This window comes from Gopherus flavomarginatus, chromosome 23, assembly GCF_025201925.1.
Source record: "Gopherus flavomarginatus isolate rGopFla2 chromosome 23, rGopFla2.mat.asm, whole genome shotgun sequence".
Classification (NCBI taxonomy): Eukaryota; Metazoa; Chordata; order Testudines; family Testudinidae; genus Gopherus; species Gopherus flavomarginatus.
Genome location: NC_066639.1, coordinates 10,334,324 through 10,356,515, shown reverse-complemented (window position 1 = coordinate 10,356,515; position 22,192 = coordinate 10,334,324). Strand labels below are relative to the sequence as shown.

The 22,192-nt window shown below is 49.0% G+C and overlaps 2 non-coding genes and 1 pseudogene across 2 annotated transcripts; 1 reads left to right on the top strand and 2 right to left on the bottom strand.

The window, feature by feature from the left end:
* Nucleotides 1–22,192, bottom strand: part of LOC127039435 (zinc finger protein 23-like) — a 247,872-nt pseudogene that overhangs the window by 224,395 nt on the left and 1,285 nt on the right.
* TRNAT-UGU (transfer RNA threonine (anticodon UGU)) lies at nucleotides 13,824–13,897 on the bottom strand. Its single transcript has one exon. It is a non-coding gene; the product is annotated as a tRNA-Thr (tRNA).
* Nucleotides 14,654–14,727, top strand: TRNAT-UGU (transfer RNA threonine (anticodon UGU)). The gene has a single exon. It is a non-coding gene; the product is annotated as a tRNA-Thr (tRNA).

Here is a 22,192-nt window from a genome sequence, read left to right as displayed (position 1 = left end):
CTGAAGGAGGCAACTCAAACATTTTCTTTCTGCTTCCCTTGGCAAAGTCTGACTGGGAAAAGAAAATCCCCCAAACTGAAAATTTTCTGCTGAAAAACCAATACTAGTCTGTTTGGGGACTTTGATTTGAATGTATTATTAGTATTCTCTTCTGATTTCTGAATCAGTTTTGTCATCCAGGTGTGTTTCCAGCTGTTGAGTTGTGGGGAGAGAGGCCGAATCATGATGTCTATACCCCTCTTTCATAGTTCCTTCCAACTTTCTAGAAAGCTCCTTTGCTAGGATGTGAGTCAAGCAGTGCCCAGTGTTGCTGTCTTATCTTGGAGAAGTCTGCATTATACACGGTTCCTGGGATAGTCCTTGGAAGTGTGGATCCCTTTAGTGGGCCAGCAGCGAGTCTGGTTCCTCCATTGTCAGACCTGAAAGGCTGGTGGTGGGCATTTCCCAACCTCATAACATATCTCAGTAACACACACAGAGCAAACTTCATAACTTCCCAACCAATGCTACACACACAGTCCAACACAATATTAGTGTTCAACAGACCAAGACTTCTGAAATGATACCTCACGAGGCAGAGTTTGTACAAACCGTATCATCATTATACGAGAGTGGTGAATATGGGGCTTCCAGGTGCTGCTTTGAGCACAGCGTGCCACACTTGGACTGACATTGCAATGGAGACGTACCCGTAGAGTCCATCTCCCCTGGGACAAAGATGGCAGCATGGCTGGCCTGGGTCATCTGACTTGGGCTCATGGAGCTAACGCTGAGGGTTCAGAAACCCTCACCCTCCTGGGGTCTCTGAGGTTGGGCTCAAGCCCATCTGTCTGCACTGTAATGTTATAGTCTTGCAGCCCAAGCCCCATAGCCCCCCTAGTCAGCTGGCCAGGCTTTGAGACAGGTGCCCTGTGTGTTTTAATCACAGTGTAGACATAACATTAGGATACATCTACAGTGCAATGAAACACCATGGCTGGCCCATGTCAGATTAATCAGGGTCATGCGGCTTGGTCTGTGAAGTTGCATTGTACATATCTCGGCTCAGGCTCTGTATCCTGCTCTAGGAGCCCAGAAGGTTGAGAGGGAGTTTAGCGAGTGGAAATGGTAAAACTGCAGTGAAGTATTACCCTGGACTCATGGCATTTCTCCATCGGTCTGTCTGCTTTAGGAGAGGGACATAAACATGTCCTGCTGCAGTCGTTATTTCAAAGAGTGGGTTAGGATTTTCATTCTCAAACACAGTACACAAAGTAGGACTCAATCCTCCGTGTAAATAAACAAGCTACCAACACATCAGGGATTCAAATAACAGCGGCAGGTATTCTCTGGGCACTGAGATTTTTCTAGGAGTTGGTGGCTCCTTTCTTTCCTCATCCTGGAATAAACTCAGCTTTTTATTCCATCCTTGATGTTTCATGGAATAACAACAGCAGCCTGAAGAAAGAGGAGAGGGAATATCTCACTGCCAGAGGTGAAGGTGGCCACGTCCCCTCTGTTTGACCATTGCCATTGCAGGAGAGAAGGTTTCAGTGGAATTGAATGCCCTGGCTCAGACAAGTGACAGAGGAAGATTTTACTGTTCATGTTGTCAGCCTCTTTGATGATAATGTCTGGGTGGTTTCTGAGGCTGTGGATGGCCTTGCGTTCTGCACGACTTAGGTTATGAGGCAAGCGATGTTGTTTTTCCACAATTTCTGCCTGTGCATGTCGGTGGAAGCATTCAACGTAGCGGTCCAGACTGTCATTTCGACCCTCCAAAAAAGTCCATATGGGTATTCACCCACGAAAGCTCATGCTCCAAAACGTCTGTTAGTCTATAAGGTGCCACAGGACTCTTTGCTGTTTTTAAAGATCCAGACTAACACGGCTGCTCCTATGATACAGTGTCACTGTTGCTCCATGCAGGAAATGTTCTGTGCATTACCCTGCATAGCCACACGGTGTCACTGTTGCTCCATGCAGGAAATGCTCTGTGCATTACCCTGCGTGGCCACATGGTGTCACTGTTGCTTCATGCGGGAAATGCTCTGTGCATTACTGTGACAGAATAGGGACCGTCTGTGTGGGGGATGGGAGAGCAGGGGGTGACTTTAGGACCAGACACGTGCTCAGCCTATAACTCGAGCTAGGCGGGGGGAGAGGGTCAGCAACTTTGCCCAGGAAGCTGAACACAGGAAGGGGCCAGCTGGAGGGAGTTGGGTTAGTTCAGTTTCAGTTTTGGACTGGGTGGTTTGAATTCAGGGAATCCCAAACTGGGAAGTAAGTTTCCTGAACCCCCAGAAGGACTCGATTGCGGGGTCCTGCTTGTGCCTCCAAACTCTGCTATATCCTTCACTCTTGTTGTCCAATAAACCTTCTGTTTTACTGGCTGGCTGAGTCACTGTGAGTCCCAGAAAGAGGGGTGCTGGACCGGACTCCCCCACACTCTGTGACAGACCCTAATCCCCTCCGGGACCCCTCCAGCCTGAACTTAGGTATCTGTGCCCCCCACAAACCTCCGAAGCCCCTCAGGGACCTGTACTGACAGGACATTGGTATCTGTGCCCCATATAGACTCCAGAAGCCCCCTGGGACACTCCAGTGTGCATGTAGGTATATGTGCCCCTCAGAAACCCTCTAACCCCCCAGGAACCCCTACTGCCTGGACGTAGGTATTTGTACCCCCCCTAACCCACCAACACCAACTGGGACATCTACAATCTGGACGTAGATATCTGTGACTCTCACGAAATCTCTAAAACCCCCCCCTGGGTCCGATACATCCTGGACATACGTATCTGTGCCCACCCGAACCCCTAAGACGCCCTGGTACCCCTACAGTCTGGACATAGGTATCTTGAGCCACCAAAAATCCCCTAAGACTCCCAAGATTCCTCCAGCCTGGACGTAGGTATCTATGTCCCCCACTAACCCCCTAAGGCCCCCTGGTACCACTACAGCCTGGATGTAGGAATATGTGCACCCCACTAACCCCCTAAGCTCCCCCGGGACCCCTACGGCCTGGATGTAGGTATCTGTGCACCCCAAGGCCCCTAAGATCCCCCGGACCCCTACAGCCTGGATGTAGGTGTGACGGTGCTGCCCGTGGGAGCCAGCTGAGGTCACTCAATCAGGGTGAACTGCAAACAAAACAGGGCAGACAAATCCCAAACGCTGCTGGTTATTTCAATACTTAGATTTACCAAGCCAGCACAAAACAGCTTCTGTAGTACTTCACTGGTTACTTAGAAGTTTAAACCACGCAGTTCCCTTAAAGCACCCAGCCTCAGGCCTCCGTCCAAACACACCTGTCAGATATGATGATGATTCCTGAAAATCTTACTTCATCATATAAAAGAAAAGGTTCTTCTGATCCCAAAGGATCAGCCATATACCCAGATTCAATTATAACTTAAATCTCACCCAAAATACATGCTATAGCCAATTCTTATTAACTAAATTAAAATTTATTAGAAAAGTAAAGAGAGAAAGTGTTGGTTAAAAGATTAATAGACATATAGACTTGAATTCAATTTTTGAGGTTCAGATACACAGTAGAGGTGAGCTTGTAGTTGCCGAAAGTTCTTTTAGAAATAGTCCATAGGTTATAGTCCAATTTCCATATTCAGGGTGGCTCCAGTCAATGACTGGGAATCTCAATCCTTCCGGCTTAAGGTTTCGCCCTCTTGAAATCCAAAGCAGATCTGAGATGAAGAAGGATCGTGTCCCAGGCTTCTTATACATTTCCAGCAACCTTTTGTCTTTCCTTTTTTTCTCTTTGAATTAAAATTATAGCAATAGACAAGACTTGTTTGCTTACATCACAAGACCTGAGCAAACACCTCCCCTTCTAACTCTAACACTGCAGACTTGCATTTCAAAGCTCTATTCATTTACATATCTTGCTAACCAGTAGACTCTGCCTGGGTCTCTCACCGAGCTGGAGTACAGCAGTCTAGAGGAGAGCACTCGATGTGTTGCATCTACACTATACGCGATATATCAACCCCCGCTGGATCGATCGCTGCCCACCGATTTGGCAGGTGGTATAGACATACCCCGAGTATCTGGTGGTCGGAGCTGGACCTCGGAGGGGGACACATTGAAGGAACTCGGGGTTAAGGTTCCTCTATTGTCAACTGTCAGGGCTGCTGTGGCTCAGAGGAGGGTGTTTGACTGCCTGGCAGGCTTAGGAGCCGCAAGCATGGGAGGCAGAGAATTGAAGCGGCCACGGTGTGCTCGGGGTGCTCGTGCTCGGAGCAGGAGTGAGCTGGGGTGAGGGGGGTGCCGCAGGGCAGAGCGGGGGAGTTGCCACAAGAGAGGTACCTCAGGGTGGAGGGGGGGAGCTGCGACGAGTAGGGCACCTCAGGGCAGGGGCGCGGGGGGGGACGGTACAAGGTGGAAAGGCGCAGGGAACTGTCCCTGCTCCCATTGGACAGATGGGGAGGAGCCTGAGGTCCAGAGAAGGGAAGTGACCTACCCAAGGTCCTACACATAAAGGCGGTGGCAGAGCCAGAAAGAGAAGGCAGCGGTCCTGACTTCTATTCTAACAGACAAACCCTCCTTAGAGGTAGGGATAGAGCCCAGGGATCAAGATGGTGGGGAAATTTCACTGAAACCGTTTCTGTCAGAAAATCCCATTCAGACCAAACCAGTTTGTTTCTCAAAATCATAACAAGTGGGAGGAAAGTTCTTTGCAAAAGTATTTTGTTGCTAAACAAAAGCATCTCCTGTTTGTCACAATGTGTTAAATTGTCTCCTCGCACACAAAGAGGAGACACTTAAATCTCAAACATTAGATAAGATGCTTCAGTCTGAGCTAAGTCGTTGCTGCTTTTAACAATTTCAAAATAAAAACATACGAATCAAATAGACTATTTCAGCTATTCTATTATGTGTTAATCTGCTCTGAGTAAATGTGATAGGACACCTCATATTATGCCCTACTCCTAGTGACACTCTCCAATGGATCCCCATCCTCCACCCACCGTCAGGTAGGTAAGAGTGGATCATTATTATCCCTACTTGAAAGAGGAAGAAGCTAAGGCTGAGAAAGGATAATTGACTTCTCTTAGGTCACACAGCCCATCAGTGGCAGAGTTGGGAATAGGACCCAAGAGCCCTGATTTTCAAACTAACCATCGGATCTTGAATTTCAGACATTGAATGGCATGAATAAAGTGCTCTCAGATGAGCTCCAAACCAACAACAGTGCACAGTAATTATTCAGCAAGTATTTCAGGAGAACTGTAATGTTAGAGAGAATCATCAACTGCTCAGAGACCATTAATGCAGAGAAGCAGCAAAATTCATCAAATATAGAACTGGTTCTGACTTATTTCCTTGGTCTTAAAAGAGACCAACAAGGACCTGAGTCTCCTCCCTGTCAATAACCCCTTGCTCAGCCAATCAGGGTAGAGACTGAGGCTGAAGGTTCTCACCAGAGAGCCCAAAGGATGGCCTATGTCACTGGTGGGGATCACTGCCTGAGCACAAGTTCAGCCCCATATTTTTGGGTGGACCTCCCACAGTGGGAGCTGCAAAGCACTCACCCGCAACACACACACACACACACACGCACACGCACACGCACGCACACACACATACACACCCCTCCTTCCTAGTGTTGGGAGAGGAACAGGGGAAATGACAAAAGAAACAAGAGACGAAGAGACAGGAGGGATGGAGGGATGGAGAAGAAGGTGAAACCCGAATGTCCCCAGTGTTTCTAAGGGACAAAATACCAGGTGCACAATAAAATTCTGCCTCCTTAACACGTGTTTTCCATGTCTAGAATTCAACTGTCACCAGATGGATCAGACTGAACAGATTTCAAACCTCCAGGAGGCTCTTTCCTTCTAAACAGGGATGGCAGTTTTCTAGTAAAATCCCTTAAAGGGAAGGAGAAAACTCAAAAGAGAATAAAGGGAAACAATAAATCTTTTTATCAGTACATTAGAAGCAAGAGGAAGACCAAGGACAGGGTAGGCCCATGCCTCAGTAAGGAGGGGGAAACAGTAACGGGAGACTTGGAAATGGCAGAGATGCTTAATGACTTCTTTGTTTCAGTCTTCACTGAGAAGTCTGAAGGGATGTCTAGTATAGTGAATGCTTACGGGAAGAGGGTAGGTTTAGAAGAAAAAATAAAAAAAGAGCAAGTAAAAAAATCACTTAGAAAAGTTAGATGCCTGCAAGTCACCAGGGCCTGATGGAATTCATCTTAGAATACTCAAGGAGTTAACAGAAGATGTATCTGAGCCTCTAGCTATTGTCTTTGGGAAATCATGGGAGACAGGGGAGATTCCAGAAGACTGGAAGGGGGCAAATATAGTGCCCATCTATAAAAAGGAAAATACAAACAACCCAGGAAACTACAGACCAGTTAGTTTAACTTCTGTGCCAGAGAAGATAATGGAGCAGGTAATTAAAGAAATCATCTGCAAACACTTGGAAGGTGGTAAGGTGATATGTAATAGCCAGCATGGAATTGTAAAGAACAAATCATGTCAAACCAATCTGATAGCGTTCTTTGATAGGATAACGAGCCTTGTGGATAACAGAGAAGCGGTGGATGTGATATACCTAGACTTTTGTAAGGCATTTGATACGGTCTCGCATGATATTCTTATAGATAAACTAGGAAAGTACAATTTAGATGGGGCTACTATAAGGTGGGTGCATAACTGGCTGGATAACCGTACTCAGAGAGTAGTTGTTAATGGCTCCCAATCCTGCTGGAAAGGTATAATAAGTGGAGTTCTGCAGGGATCTGTTTTGGGACCGGCTCTGTTCAATAGCTTCATCAACGATTTAGATGTTGGCATAGAAAGTACGCTTATTAAGTTTGCGGACAATACCAAACTGGGAGGGATTGCAACTGCTTTGGAGGACAGGGTCAAAATTCAAAATGATCTGGACAAATTGAGGAAATGGTCTGAGGTAAACAGGATGAAGTTCAGTAAAGATAAATGCAAAGTGCTCCACTTAGGAAGGAACAATCAGTTTCACACATACAGAATGGGAAGAGACTGTCTAGGAAGGAGTATGACAGAAAGAGATCTAGGGGTCATAGTAGACCACAAGCTTAATATGAGTCAACAGTGTGATACTGTTGCAAAAAAAGCAAACATGATTCTGGGATGCATTAACAGGTGTGTTGTAAATGTAACCCTTCTGCCCCTCTGAGTTGGCAGCAACAAGGGCCGGATTCAGTATCCAGGGTTACTGAAATGGAACCACAATGCATAACCGGCTCGAGCCCCCACCCAGTGACCTGGGACACTGACATATCACATCCCTGGGCTCCTCTAGGAAGCAATACTTCCCCTCTCGCAAGCACAGAGTCTGAGTGTAGCAAAATCTTTTTAATAAAAGAAGGAATCAATGCGGCATCCCATTGGAGAAACACCACAAACAGGGTTATAACACAAACCATAAATAAAAACCCACCTCCAAGTACGTTTGGCACTGTCCTTTTTCCCCTTAGGGTTTTAAGTCCAATCACCCCAAAGTCCAACAACCCAAAAGTCTCTGGTCAACGCCCCCCCAGAGTTCGAGAGTTTATCTGTAGAGGTCCCTCCCCCCAGCCTGGGTAGAAAGGGGCACCTTACTTGGTCCGGGGCCAACTTCCCTGCCTCTCCATGGGTTCTGCTTCCGCCTTCTCCATGAACTGCTCCGCTCCTCCAGCCGTCCTCAGAAACTGCTCCACTCCACCGGCTGCTCTGCTCCATGAGCTGCTCCAGTTCTCCCTGCAAAGTGCTCGGCTCCACTCACTCTGTGGGCTGCTCCATCCGTCCCACAGCTACTCCGCTCTGCCAGCCGCTCCGCTGCTACCAGCTGTCCCGTGATCCGCTCCAGCCATCCCCACAACTGCTCCATTCCACCAGCCGCTCTGTTTCACAGTATATCTTCAGGCTCCCCCACTAGTTAGCACAGTACTCAGTGCTCTCAGCTCAGTAACTTCAGCTCTTTAGTGATTTCAACTCTTAGTGATCTCAGCTCTTAGTAGGGGAGCCACAATGCTAGTGCACCATTAGCCCAAAGTGAACTCAGCTCAGTAATCTGTATTTAGATTATTGAGAGAATAAAAAAATCAACTCAAACATTCCACAGTGGAGAGAGAAGGAAGTAGAACTGGTGCTTCTGGCTCCACAAGACAATTACACTACCAAGCACAGATACCTGTCCCCAGCCTCTCTCAATTCACTGGGTTTTTGAACCCATGTCCCTTGTCTAGCAAGTACCACCCAACTGAGGGTGAGTCATTTGTCACCAAGCAGTCCCACAGCTCGGCAGTCTGGGATAGGGTAGGCGTGCCTATGCAAATAAACTCTCTGAAATTCTTTCCACTAGATGTCAGGGTGGAGCTTATCCTGACTCTGCTTACATCAAAAAGACACGAGAAGTCATTCTTTCGCTCTACTCTGAGCTGGTTAGGCCTCAACTGGAATATTGTGTCCAGTTCTGGGCACTGCATTTCAAGAAAGATGTGGAGAAACTGGAGAGGGTCCAGAGAAGAGCAACAAGAATGATTAAAGGTCTTGAGAACATGACCTATGAAGGAAGGCTGAAGGAATTGGGTTTGTTTAGTTTGGAAAAGAGAAGACTGAGAGGGGACATGATAGCAGTTTTCAGGTATCTAAAAGGGTGTCATCAGGAGGAGGGAGAAAACTTGTTCACCTTAGCCTCCGATAGAACAAGAAGCAATGGGCTTAAACTGCAGCAAGGGAGATTTAGGTTGGACATTAGGAAAAAGTTCCTAACTGTCAGGGTAGTTAAACATTGGAATAGATTGCCTAGGGAAGTTGTGGAATCTCCATCTCTGGAGATATTTAAGAGTAGGTTAGATAAATGTCTATTAGGGATGGTCTAGACAATATTTGGTCCTGCCATGAGGGCAGGGGACTGGACTCGATGACCTCTCGAGGTCCCTTCCAGTCCTGGAGTCTATGAGTCCTCCTGGCACTCACGTCCGTGAACCCGAATACTCTCTCAGTCCTCAAAGAGAGACCTGGAGAAGGAGACTTGCTGAAACAAAGCCACAGGGGTCTCTGAGGTTTCCCTGGTCCCTCAGCCCTGTCCTGCCTGGCTGCCGCATCTCTTTGTGAGGTCAACACCTCCCCACCACTTTTGACCAATAGTCTCAGGTCCTGCAAAAGGCCTTTGTGATGTCCCTGCCACACTCCTCCCTTGCTGGGCCAATGTCCTGCCCCTGGCCAGGCACTTTGGAGGTTTGTGCTACTCCCTGTGGATCACCCCACCCAAGGAGTGTTCGTTCTAGGCAGCAAGCTGGCTAGACAGGACATCAGATGCTGCTCCCAATCCTACACTCAGTTTTTCAGAAATTAGTCGACTTTATGGCCAGAGGAGAGCATTAGAGCAGCTAATCTGACCCCCTGCATATCACAGGCCTCCTGTATGACACAAGAGCTACTTTGGGGGCAAAGACATTCTAGAAAGGCATCTAGTCTTCATTACATGACAGCAGGAGATGGTGAATCCAGCACTTCCCCTGGTAGCTTGTTCCTGTGGTGAATCATCCTCACTGTTGACTATTTCTGCCTTAGTTGTAATATGAATTTGTCTCTTTTCACCTTCCCGCCACTGGGTCTTGTTATGCCTTTCTCTGCTCGATTAAAGAGCCCATTAATACTCAGTTTTTCTCTCCATTAAGGCACTTCAACACTTCAATGAACTCACCTTTCAATCATCTTTTGAAAAGCTAATAAGGTTGAGCTCTTTCAATAGCTCACTAGAAGGCACTTTTCTCCAGCCCTCAGAACATTTGGTGGCTCTTTCCTGCCCCAGCTCCAATTTCACAACATCTTTTTCAAATGAGGACACCAAAACTGGAGGCAGTATAAAGGTTGTATAAAGGTAACATTAAATAGGTTGCAGAGGAGTTTTTTTTAAATTAAGGCTTTTGTTGCTAAAAATTTTGTCACTCGGTGAGAAAAACACTTCCCAAATGCCAAAAATTGAGCCATGAAAAGTGGCAGTGTGAACAGCGCTTCATAGGTGGAGCTGTGCTCCCAGTGATGATGCTCCTGCCCCTCGTTGGAGGTGGTTTGGTTTTCTTGCCAGAGAAGCTCTCTCCCAGCGATAAGGAGTGGCCACACAGCTCACCTTACAACGGCACGGTTAGAGTGGCACAGCTACACCGTGGTAAGGTGCTCAGTGTAGACACAGCCTCAGAGCTGGGGGAAAGCCGACAGGCGCTGAGGAGCACAGGGTTCAGACAGAGACATCCGTTAGGAGAGGAACTATTCACAGGGATTCTCTATAGCCTAGTAAGGAGGAGAGGATGAAAGATGATAATGTACAGGTAGGATCTGATGAGAAATAGTGAAATGAAAGAGTCTCCCTCAATTACATCATGCAATAGCAGACAGCTAAATTGGACACATTTTAGAAGTGCTTAAATACAAACGCTAGATGTCTAAGTACTAAGACGGGTGAATTTGAGTGCCTGGTATTGAGTGACGATATTGATAGAATAGGCATCACAGAAACCCCTGCATCCCCTCCTGTGCCCATTTGGGGACACTGACCTGTGTGCATGGAGCAGCTGGCATTGCTGCCCCCCACTCCTCCCTGGAACGCTGCTCCTCCAGGCACCCCTAGGGGCTGTGGGATGTGGGGGCAAGAAGCGAGATCATCCGAGCTCCCTGCATCCAGGTCACTTTCCTCAGCTGGGCTGCATAAGGGGAGGGCAGAGAGCAGCAGCTTCTGATGCTCCCCTCACTGCACAGCCCAGGTGGGGAAAGTGACCAGGATGCATGGAGCACATAGTGCTGCTCCTCGCTCCCCCCAAACCCTCTATAGTGCCACAGAGGAACGTTGGGGGCGAGTGAGCTGTATCTTTGTGTCACCACTTGCCCCTCCCCCCACAATGCTCCTCCACTGGGTATATGCAGGGAGAAATGTGGGAGCCCCCCCAGGAAGCAGTGTCTGACACTACACCTGCAGCGCGCACCTTTGCACTGCCTCATGCTGCCCGAGTGCCCCGGCTGTTTTGAGACCCCTGGAAAACTCTCCCCCATGTTGGCCCAAGGGCAGGAGGACCTCCCAGTCCACACTGTGGCCCGGGAGCTGCAGAAGGGACACAGAGCTTCTCTGGTCTCAGGGCTGCAAAGCGGGAAGGGGAGGGGGGAGTAAATGAATGATCAGGGTGGGGCGGAAAAGAGCTGACTAGTGGATCGGGTCATAGGTGGAAGGCGTGGAAAGGTTGAAAGAGGGCAAGGTCACAGGCAGAAGAGGGTTTGGGGCCATGGTTCTGGTGCTGGGGCCCCCACACTTGTTCTCCCTTTCCCTGGGCTTTGGCATCACTCACCCCTGCTTAGCGTCTAGGGTTCAGTGGTTCCCATAATGTGAGGTGTGACTTCTAGGGGGACACAGAGGAACATTCATGGGGGCACCTCAGGGCCTGAGCCAGCCCCCATGGAGGGCAGGGAGGAAACACCACTCAGCCCCACTCTGTCCCAGCTCTTCCCCAACCCCACCCTCAGCCTGAGACTCTGGCTCCCAGCCCAGCATCGACCCCTTTACCCCTGTCCGCACCCCTCTCCCCAGCAAGCAACAGCCCCACTCCCAGCCTCGGTTCTCAATCGTGGCTTCCAAGGGGCCACAGCCATGGCTAAGAGGGCACAATGTGAAATGTTTGGGGACCACTGGTTTAGGGTGATGTCCTCAATCACTTCTCTGCAATCCAATAAAAGCTATTCCTCACCCACCTACCCCTCCGTCAGGACAGACTAGGTATGTTCTGCTGCCCTTCACTCATACAGGAAGGAGAATAACATTTCATTGCACTCAATCCTAAAGTGATTTGTAACCCATCACCAACCAAAACTGGTCATTTTGGGGAAGGAGCCCCATCATGCTGCATAGCTACGCAGAGTAGGTGTGTCTGTGCAAACACGGTCTGTTCCTGAAGTCTTTCCCCAGCTCCTCACTAGGTGAGAGAGGGGAGCTCATTCAGACCCTGCTTTCGCTTAGTATTTAAAAACTCCTTAGTGTCCCTATCTCTGCCGGCCTTAGATTTCTCTTCCTGTCCTTTTCCTGACAGCTCAGATGAGGTGACTGAGTGGTTAAGGTGATGGACTACTAATCCATTATGCTCTGCATGCATGGGTTTAAATCTTATCCTCATTGCAAGCATTTAGTCTTCACCCCTCCTTTATAGACAACCATCTCCCCCTTTGGTACAATGACAGATGAAACAATGTTTCTTCTTGCAAACAAAAACCTTCTCAGAATCTAACCACACCCCCCACCCCCTGGCCGCTTCAAATGAAAAGTCTAAACCTCAGATTTCTAAAAAAAATTCTCTAGTCCTGTATTTCGTAGTTTTTATCTCAAAAGGGAACATCCTCATAATCTCCCACAAACACCCTGGGACCTTCCAAAATAATTAAAATACCCCCATCCTGAGCAAGACCAAAACAGTGAACCAGAGCTAGTGTCTAGGCCAGGCTGTTCTGAAAGAAGCAACTCAAAAACATTTTTTCTCCACTTCCCTTGGCAAAGTCTGACTGAGAAAAGAAAATTCCCCAAACTGAAAATTTTTGCTGAAAAACCGATATTAGTCTGTTTGGAGACTTTGATTTGAATATATTATTATTATTCTCTTCTGATTTATTTCAGTTCAGTGTTTGTCCTCCAGATGCGTTTCCAGGTGTTGAGTTGTGGGGGAGAGAGGCCAACTCATGATGTCTCTTCCCCTCTTTCATAGTTTCTTCCAACTTGCTAGGAAGTACCTTTGCTAGGATGTGAGTCAAGCAGTGTCCATTGTCACTGTGCCATCTCAGAGAAGTCTGCATTGTACACAGTTCCTGGGATAGTCCTTGGGAGTGTGGATCCCTTTTAATGGGCCAGCAACGAGTCTGGCTCCTCCATTGTCACACCTGAAAGGCTGGTGGTGGGCATTTCGCAACGTCATAATATATCTCAGTAACACACACAGAGAAAACTTCATAACTTCCCAGCCAATGCTACACACACAGTCCAACACAATATTAGTGTTCAACAGATCAAGACTTTTGAAACGATACCTCACCAGGCAGACTTTGTACAAACCGTATCATCATTATATGAGAGTGGTGAATATGGGGCTTCCAGGTGCTGCTTTGAGCACAGCGTGCCACACCAGGGCTGACATTGCAAAGGAGACGTACCCGTAGAGTCTATCTCTCCTGGGATAAAGATGGCAGCATGGCTGGCCTGGGTCATCTAACTTGGGCCCATGGAGCTAAAGCTGAGGGGCTAGAAACTGTGGTCCGTATATTTGTATTCACACTGAAGCCTGGGTTCAGAAACCCTCACCCCTCCTGGGGTTTCAGAGGTTGGGCTCAAGTCCCTATGTCTGCACTGTAATTTTATAGTCTTGCAGCCCAAGCCCCATAAGCCTGAGTCAGCTGGCCGGGCTTTGAGGCAGCTGTCCTGAGTGTGTTAATAGCAGTGTAGACATAACATTTGGCTACGTCTCCAGTGCAATGAAACACCCACGGCTGGCCTGGGTCACATTAATCAGGGTCATGCGGCTTGGTCTATAGTAAAGTGGCAGTGTCCATGTCTCGGCTCAGGCTCAGTCCGCTGCTCTAGGAGCCCAGAAGGTCGGGAGGGAGTTTAGCCAGTGGAAATGGTAAAACTGCATTGAGGGGACTGGACCACTGACCTACCAGCTCTTAACACCCAAACTTTCAGTAACTCTATTAGCAGTGCCTGTGAGTGTAATTTAAACAAAAAGAAAAGCAACACTGCGCTAGACCAAAGGTCCATCTAGCTCTGAATCTTGTTTTCTGACAGTTGCTAACACCAGGTGCCCCAAAAGGCACTTAACCAAGCACCACTAGGAGTTGAACCCAGGATCTCCTGTTTACAAAACAGGCACTGTAACCAGCTAAGCCATGGTGCCTGCTGTTACTTAAAGTATCGTGTCTGCCCACATCTGACTCTGCCAGTCCCCATTGAGCCCTGATAAGCTTTGCTCGTGTTTGGATTCTGTAAAGCTCCCAAGGTGTGTGAGTGATTATTTGGACAGGTCCATGCTACAAAATGAGGTCGTTGTAACTACATTACTTAGATGTATAAAATATGTACACTTCCCCAAGCAATGCAGTTATAGCAAACCAATGCCGGTGTAGCTAGCAGCTCAGCTGTCAGAAAGTTCTGGAGCTATGAAAGGGGAGGGGCCCAGCCTCTGTAGCAGGAATGCAGGGCAGGCGAGTTCACGGCAGGCATTGTGGGATACCGGAGGAGGCCAGTTATGGTAATATAATGAACAGCAGCATTTACACTGACAATTTGTTGCTTTAAGCTTGCTGCAAAAAGCTCTAGGCTCTCGTCAAGGTTGGGATTGAGGGGCATTGGTAATAGGAGGGGCTGTGGGTTGGGACAGAGGAGAAGGGTGCCGACCGAGGGAGCGTTGTGTGTTTTTCACACACCTGAGCAATATAATTCTGCTGAAATAACTTTCTAGTGCAGACCTGGCCAAAAAGTCTCTCTCTCTCTCTCTCTCTCACACACACACACACACACCCCACACACACCCAAGGAAAACCACACCTGCTCCTCTGCTTTGCAGAATCCAAACACATGCAAAGCTTGTCAGGCCCTGGTTGAGATGGCAGGGAGACAAGTTTGAGCAGACAGTGTTCCTTAGCCACAGGCAGGCACTATGGCTTAGCTGGCTAAAGCACCTGTTTTGTAAACTGGAGATCCTGGGTTCAACTCCCAGGGGTGCCTTTTGAGTATCTCTTGGGGCACCTGGTATTGACTACAGCCAGAGGACAAAACACAGAGCTCAATGCAGCTTTAGTCCAGTGTGGCTGCTCTTATGGTTTAAATTATGCTCACAGGCACTGATAATAGAGTTACTGAAAGTTTGGGAGTTAGGAGCTGATAGGTCAGTGTTCCAGTCTATCACAGATGACCCCCTCCCTCTGGGACAGGGGCAGATCTGAGCTCTCGCACCAAAAGGCTCATTGTGGCTGCCAGAATCTGTTGGAAGCTCGTTTAGTTTACACCGAGGGTTGAGTCCTGCTTTGTGCACCGTGGGTGAGAATGAAAATCCTAAACCGCCCTTTGAAATTACAAATGCAGCAGGACGTGTTATTGTCCCTGCCCCAAAGCAGACAGACCAATGGAGAAATGCCATGACCCCAGGGTAATACTCCACTGCGGTTTTACCATTTCCACTCGATAAACTCCCTCCCAACCTTCTGGGCTCCTAGAACAGGGGACTGAGACACAGACACTGCAACTTTACGGCCCAAGCCGCATGACCCTGATTAATGTGACAGGGGCCAGCCGTGGGTGCTTCATTGCACTGTAGATGTAACCTGACGTTATGTCTATACTGTGATTAACACACTCAGAGCACCTGTCTCAAAGCCCAGGTCAGCTGACTCAGACTTATGGGGCTTGGGCTGCAAGACTAAAATTGCAGTGCAGAGATATAGGCACTAGATTTGCCTTTTTCCAACCATCTGAGACCTCCCCCAATCCCCATGAGTTTTCAAAGATAATGACCAACGGCTCTGTAGTCACATCTGCCAACTCCATCCGGACCCTCAGATGCATTAGATCCGGAACGGAGGACTTGGTCATGTCCAGCTTTTCTAAATAGTCCTTAATCTGTTCTTTCTCCACCGAGGGCTGCTCACCTCCTCCCCATACTGTGCTGCTCATGTCTGTGAAGACCGAGGCAAAAAAAGCATTGAGCACTTCAGCTTTATCCACATCATCTGTCACTAGGTTGCCTGCCCCATTCAGTAAGGGGCCCACACTTTCTCTGACCTTCTTTTTGCTAACACACCTACACAGAAATTGACTTGGAAGGTAATCAAAATAAGTTACTTTTGAAATACAAATCATTTAAATCAATACTGGGTCAGTTTTCTCCTCTACTCTATTTCTCACACATATTCCCCCACCCCGTCCTTTGGAGTGAGGTTTTACATCTGAACATTTTAGGCCAAGGGGGGCAAGTTACATCAAAGAAGCTTTTCAGGATTAGCCCCATTTCCTATATTACTAACAAAAAGAAAAACAAGGCAAGTTTTATTTTTCCAGTAGAATACACTTGATCACATAATGAAGCCTCTTCTTCATTAAAGAGTAACTTTGTGTTTAATTTTATTTTCATTGGTAATAATAAATCCTCAACAATTAAAGCATCTTCTCCCAGATGGCAGTTTTCCTTTAATCCCCCTTTCCACTAGTGAACCCTTGAGTGCAGTTGTGGCTAGGGATTAGATCAGGGGTGGGCAAATTTTTTGGCCCGAGGGCCACCTCTGGGTATGGAAATTGTATGGGGCCATGAATGCTCACAAAATTGGGGGCTGGGGTATGGGAGGGGGTGAGGGCTCTTCCTCGGGTTGTGGCCTCTGGGGTAGAGCCAGAAATGAGTTCAGGGTGTGGGAGAGGGCTCCAGGCTTGGAGAGGGCATTGGGGTGGGGCTAGGGATGAGGGGTTGGCGGTGCAGAAGGGTGCTCCGGGCTAGGACCGAGGTGTTCAGAGGTTGGGAGGGGGATCAGGGCTGGGGCAGAGTGTTGGGGTAAGGGAGGGGGTCAGGCTCCAGTTGTCGCTTACCTCAAACAGCTCCTGGAAGCAGCGGCATGTCCTCGCTCCGGCTCCTACACGGAGCCATGGCCAGGCAGCTCCCAGACAATGGGAACTGTGGAGGCGGTGCTTGGGGTGGGGGCAGTGTGTGGAGCCCCTGGCTGCCCCCATACGTAGGAGCTGGAGGGGGGACATGCCAGTGCTCCCAGGAGCCGCACAGAGCCACAGCACATGCGGAGCAGGGCAAGCCCCCAACCCGCTCCCCAGCTGGAGTGTCGGAATGTGGCAAGCCCTAGAACCTGCTCCCCAGTGGGAGCTCAAGGGCTGGATTAAAATGTCTGAAGGGCTGGATGCAGCCCCCTGGCCGTAGTTTGCCCACCCCGGATTAGATAGAGTCCTGGATCAGAATTTCTGTAAAATAACAGAGATGAGGTTCCTATTAAAAAATAGCTATTTTTCTGCAGCCATCTCACAGTCAACACTGATTTCATCCTACACACAGTTATATCACCCACAAATGGTGAGTTCAACAAAAACACCACTTCTGTTTCCTCCACATCTACATCATTATGGACAGTGTCATGGGGTTGATACATCCTGTCACAGGATGTATGGCCATGTACAGAAGAAGGCAGGGAATTGAGGGGGGAAGAAATCTGTCCCCTGGGTCAAGACAGCTTGTCTTCAGGTGGTGACTCCATCCAGTGGTGGGTGCAGTGTGGGGAAGAGGGACCTGGGACCACCCTACTCCACGAGGTCCTGACCCAGGGTCTTGAGGAACCAACACTCCTGTGTCCAGGCTTGATCTCTCATTGCAACAGTCCCGTTCCCTCAGTCACTTCCCACCCTTATGTTCAAAGTTGGTAATGTCCTGGAATCCAGCATCGCATCCTTGGTGGTCAACTGGGTGTCTGCAGGGGCCTCAGGGTGGCTGGAGGGTGCAGCCTGGGCGTCCAGCAGCTTCCTGGCAGGAGCCAACAACACAGGTTTGTTCTCCTCCTCAGTCCACCCAGGCTGAGCTGAGCTGCTCCCTCTTACACTCCGTCTCCAGTTGGAGCATGCCCAGAGAGGGTGAGGGGGTGTGGCCTCTTCAGCCCACAAGGTGCAGTTAACCCTAGCAGTGCCAGTGCAGGGTTGATGCACCTCATCACAGACAGCATTTCCCAAATTTGGGGATTAGCTAGGAGATCTCTTCAGGAGTAACCTCCTGTAGGGACTGGGTCACAAATGCTTTCAGAACCAAATACCTGGGCGTTTTCCTAGTTCCAAGTCACTTGCTGTGGAATTCTATCCCTGGAGCATCTGAGACAATATTGACTTAAAGAACTGAACGATCCTGTGACTATGTGCATTTACTTCCATCAGTTACATGGTTTGGGGTCTGCAGCTCTTCACCTTTTCAGAGTGGAGGTTTAAACACACTGCAGTTTCTTTGATAATACGTCCAATAGCTTGGAGTATTCTCTCCTGTTGACTGAACTGTATTTGAATTTTCTCCATATCACCATGCAGGGATGGGGGGGAAATAAACCTAAAGTAAAGAATAATGGTCATTTGTCTGAAATTTCCCAATAAATCTGAGTTACAATCTGTCAAACAAAACTAAAAAGGAGTTATATGACCAAGGAGCCTTCATGAAGGATAGAAAACCCATATCACAGAGAGGTAGAAGACACTTTCATTTGAAGTGAAATTCCCAAGTAGGTTACATCTGATAACTCAGATTCAGGATGAGAGATTCTCCCATAAAACCTGCTTCACTCAGTGCTGTCTCATTAGTGTTATTTACAAAAGTTTTAGCATCTTCATAAAGTGGGGGGAAAAACAGCCGACCTGCTGAGAAATGGCTTTGCCAATAGAGGGAAAAGGGGATTTGAACAGTGCTTGGAATCCATTTGAAATCCCCTTCCAGGTCTGTGACACTTTCATTGCCGGCCAGACTGACTCTGATTTAGGATCAAAGACGTCCAAGCACCATTCCCAAGCATGGACAGCCAAGAACATGATCTCACCAGACACGTTGGGAAGTGAAGGAATACGAAGGGGTGAATTCTGCATGGCTCAGACACAAGGTAACAGTTCTGGGGTGATGGGGAAGGACGGAATCTCTGAGTCGCCCCATCTCCTTCCAGTGTCACAGAGCCTGAAATGACCCTTATTTCCCTGACACTGCTCCAGCTCTTCATCATATTTAAATATATTTTACATGCAAAAAAAGTCAACAAAATAACTGCTGTTCTGCACAATGCAGGGTAATGTGAGAACAACTGGGAATGAGACAATCTGTCCTCAAAGAGGAACTTGACGTCACTAACAATAACTTTGCACTGAGAGGAGGAGTATAAATGTGAATATCCAGGTTTGTTCAGACAAGGAAATGTGACGGTGGTTAGGTTAGATCAGGAGGAAATGTGCTAGATAACCCCACCCACTATCCATTGCCCATGTCTTTACTGCAAGAATAGCAGTCTTTTTACATCAGGAAAGTGAACTCAAGCTAGCTAACTCCATGGCAACCACAGTGATGAGGCCCAGGTAGATTTTATCTCAACGTAGCTAGTTGAAGACACCGCCCATCTCCCCCACTTGGGGTGATTACATTCCTGTTAGAAAGGACACACTCCCATGACTAGCAGGACAATGGAGTTGATAGAAAGGACCGCAGAATCCACCCCAAAGATGGGGAGCTTCAAAAGTGGGCAACTCATGTGTGGGAGCTGAGGGACCTCAATGTGCAAAAGATGCAAACAGCCTTAACACTCACTACCTGGGAACTGTCAAAAGAATTGAAGAAAAAAATCTTCTGACAGCTCTAGAGAAGGTTTTTATGAAGTTTATCTCCTTTACGGATTCTCTGATGTTTAGAAAGGCCTGAACTATGAGTGAAGCTTTTCCCACACTTGCACCATTCATAGGGTCTCTGCCCCGTGTGGATTCTGTAATGTGTAATAAGGGTTGAGTTCTGAGAGAAGCTTTTCCCGCACTCACTGCATTCATAGGGTTTCTCTCCCATGTGGACTCCCTGGTGAGAGATAGGGGAGGAGAAACGAGTGAAACGTTTCTTGCACTCACGGCATTCATAGGGTCTCTCTCCTCTGTGTATTTGCTGATGCCTACTAAGGGCAGAGGTACGATTGAAGCTTTTCTCACACTCACAGCATTCGTAGGGTCTCTCTTTTGTGTGGATTATCTCATGTCGAATAAGGGCTGAGTGGTAATTGAAGTTTTTCCCACACTCACTACACATATTCTCTCGCTTTTCCGTGAGGATTCTCTCCTGGGACGTAGTTTCCTTGAGGTCCCTGTGAGTTCCCTGACAATTAATAGGTTGATCCACTCTATCCTCTGAGTGGTTTCCCTTCTCTCTCTCTGGACTGTGGTAACTTTCATCAGCTTTTCCCTGCTCACGGGGCTGGACACATTCCCTTTGGATCTTCGCAGTAATTCCCCATGTGTTTCGGCGAGCTCAGCATCTTCCTGGTGAGGATTCTGCTCCTCGCTCTCCCTCACCACCCCATCACCTGCGAGAAGTGAGGAGAAATCTCAGAACTGGGGATGGAAAGGCAGAGAGCAAACCCAAGTAAGTGCTGGAGAGACAGAAAATAAAAATCAGGGACTGAATTCCTCCAAACTCATCCCCATAGGGAACAGTGGAGGGGATCAATTCTGCTCCACATCCAGGACCGGCCTTTAGGGTGGGCCATACAGGTGCCCCACCCAAGGGGATGCCGGGCGCAGGGTTTGGATTCCCATCTGACCTGCTGCCGAGAGGCTCGCTGGGCTGATGAAAAAGGCACAGGGAGGCAGATAAGCAGCTGCGTGGGGGAGTGGGAGAGACCTAAGCTTCAGGGGGCAGTTGGACGACCAGCTGTCAGAGCCAGGTGACTGCTCCAGAGCAGAGAGGCCCCTCCTCCACCCTGCTCCACACACACAGTCCTTCACACACTCCCATCAACATACACACACTCCTTCATATCCTTCCCTCAACACACATATACAGTCCCCCCAACACACACACCAGGGCTCCCTGCATCCAGGTCACCTCCCTACCTGGGCTATGCTGAGAAATCAGGAGCAGCTGCTCTCCTGCTCTCCCCTTACACAGCCTGCAGGGAAAGTGACCTGGATGTAGGAAGCCCTGACGTCGCTCCTTGCTCCCCTCTCCCAGCCCCGCAGGGCTGCGTAGAGCGGGGGAAGCAGCAGTCCAGTGGGGGAGCGAGCAGCAATGCCTGCTGCTTTGTGCATCTAGGTCAGGTACCCAAGGGGGTGCAGGAGGATGCAAGGGTTAGGGGAAAAGGGGGCACACTGCAGGGGTTGAGGGCTCAGGAAGAGGCAGGTGTTGAGGTGCAGGTGGCAGGGTTTGGGGTGAAAGGGGTATGCACCACACAGGGGTTCAGGGTGCAGGAGGGAGGTGCAGGGGGTATGAGTGAAGGAGGCACAGTCCTGGGATTAGGGGCACAGGAGGGAGGGGAAGGGGTTTGGGTGAAAGGGCACAGTGCAGGGCTTAGGGGCACAGGAGGGGGCAAGTGTTGGGAGGGGCTGGAGGGGGCAGAAGTTAGGAGTGAAGGGGGAGCAGGTATTTGGAGCGAAGGGGGCACAGTGCAGGGGCTGGGGGGAAGGGAGGGTGGGGAGCCTGGCGAGCCCATGGGGGACAGAGGGAATGGGGGGGTGCCATGCCCATGGGAGCCAGGGGCACCAAAATGCAAGTTGGTGCCATTTCCCTAAGGCCAGCCCTGCCCACATCCCATCCAAACGCTCAGTCAGAAGGGAGGCAGCTCCAGCCAAGGTGTCAATCACCATCTGCATTAAGCCAGGAGTGAGGGCTGCTGGGGACTGTCCTGAGCTCACAGAGTCTGTGTGGGGAATCCCAGCTGGTTCTCTCACGCACTTACAGTTTCTGGGTTGGTTTAATGTTTCCTCACCTATCCAGGGACTTCTCAGGATATCGCTTTCCTCTGAATCCTGGAGATCCAGGACCCACCGCTCTTCCACTCCTTCCAACTGGGAGATCACAGAGGGTTTGGAAACTGGAAACCCTGCTCAAGGGAAAGAAAACAAGGGAGGCAGGAGGGTACTTTACCCACCTCTGGTATAGATGGTAACTAAACAAACCTCTGCGAACCAGGAAATGAGAAGTTAATGTAAACACCCCCCCCCTTTCAATGCAACCTTAACTTTGCCCCCAACTCTTAACCCTGCAGCTGGCAAGAATCACTGAGGATGGTTCTGTGTGGGCCATGCAAAGTTTAACAAACTGCCACAGGGACTCAGGTATTGAGCTCAATGCAGCGGTAACGGGATGAATTCTATGGTCTGTGGTATAAAGGACGTCAGAGTACATGACCTAATAGTCACATCTGGCCTTCAAAGCTACGAACCTATAATCGATCCGAGGAAAGACTAAGAGAACGTGTCACTGTCTGTGCTGTGTTCACAGATGGGAATCCCTGCATCTATCCGCATGCCTCCAGCTGCGTGCACTGGGCCAGCTGTAGCTGTGACTGGCTGATGGAGGGATGGGTTGGAGCAGCTGGGCAGAGCTGTGCCTGTGCTACACAGAGAGGCGCATGTGAAACTAGGAGGGCCAGTTCTGCCTCATTTCCGTGCTGAGTGTTGTAGGCTTTGTCAGCAAAGGTGCCCAAGGGTG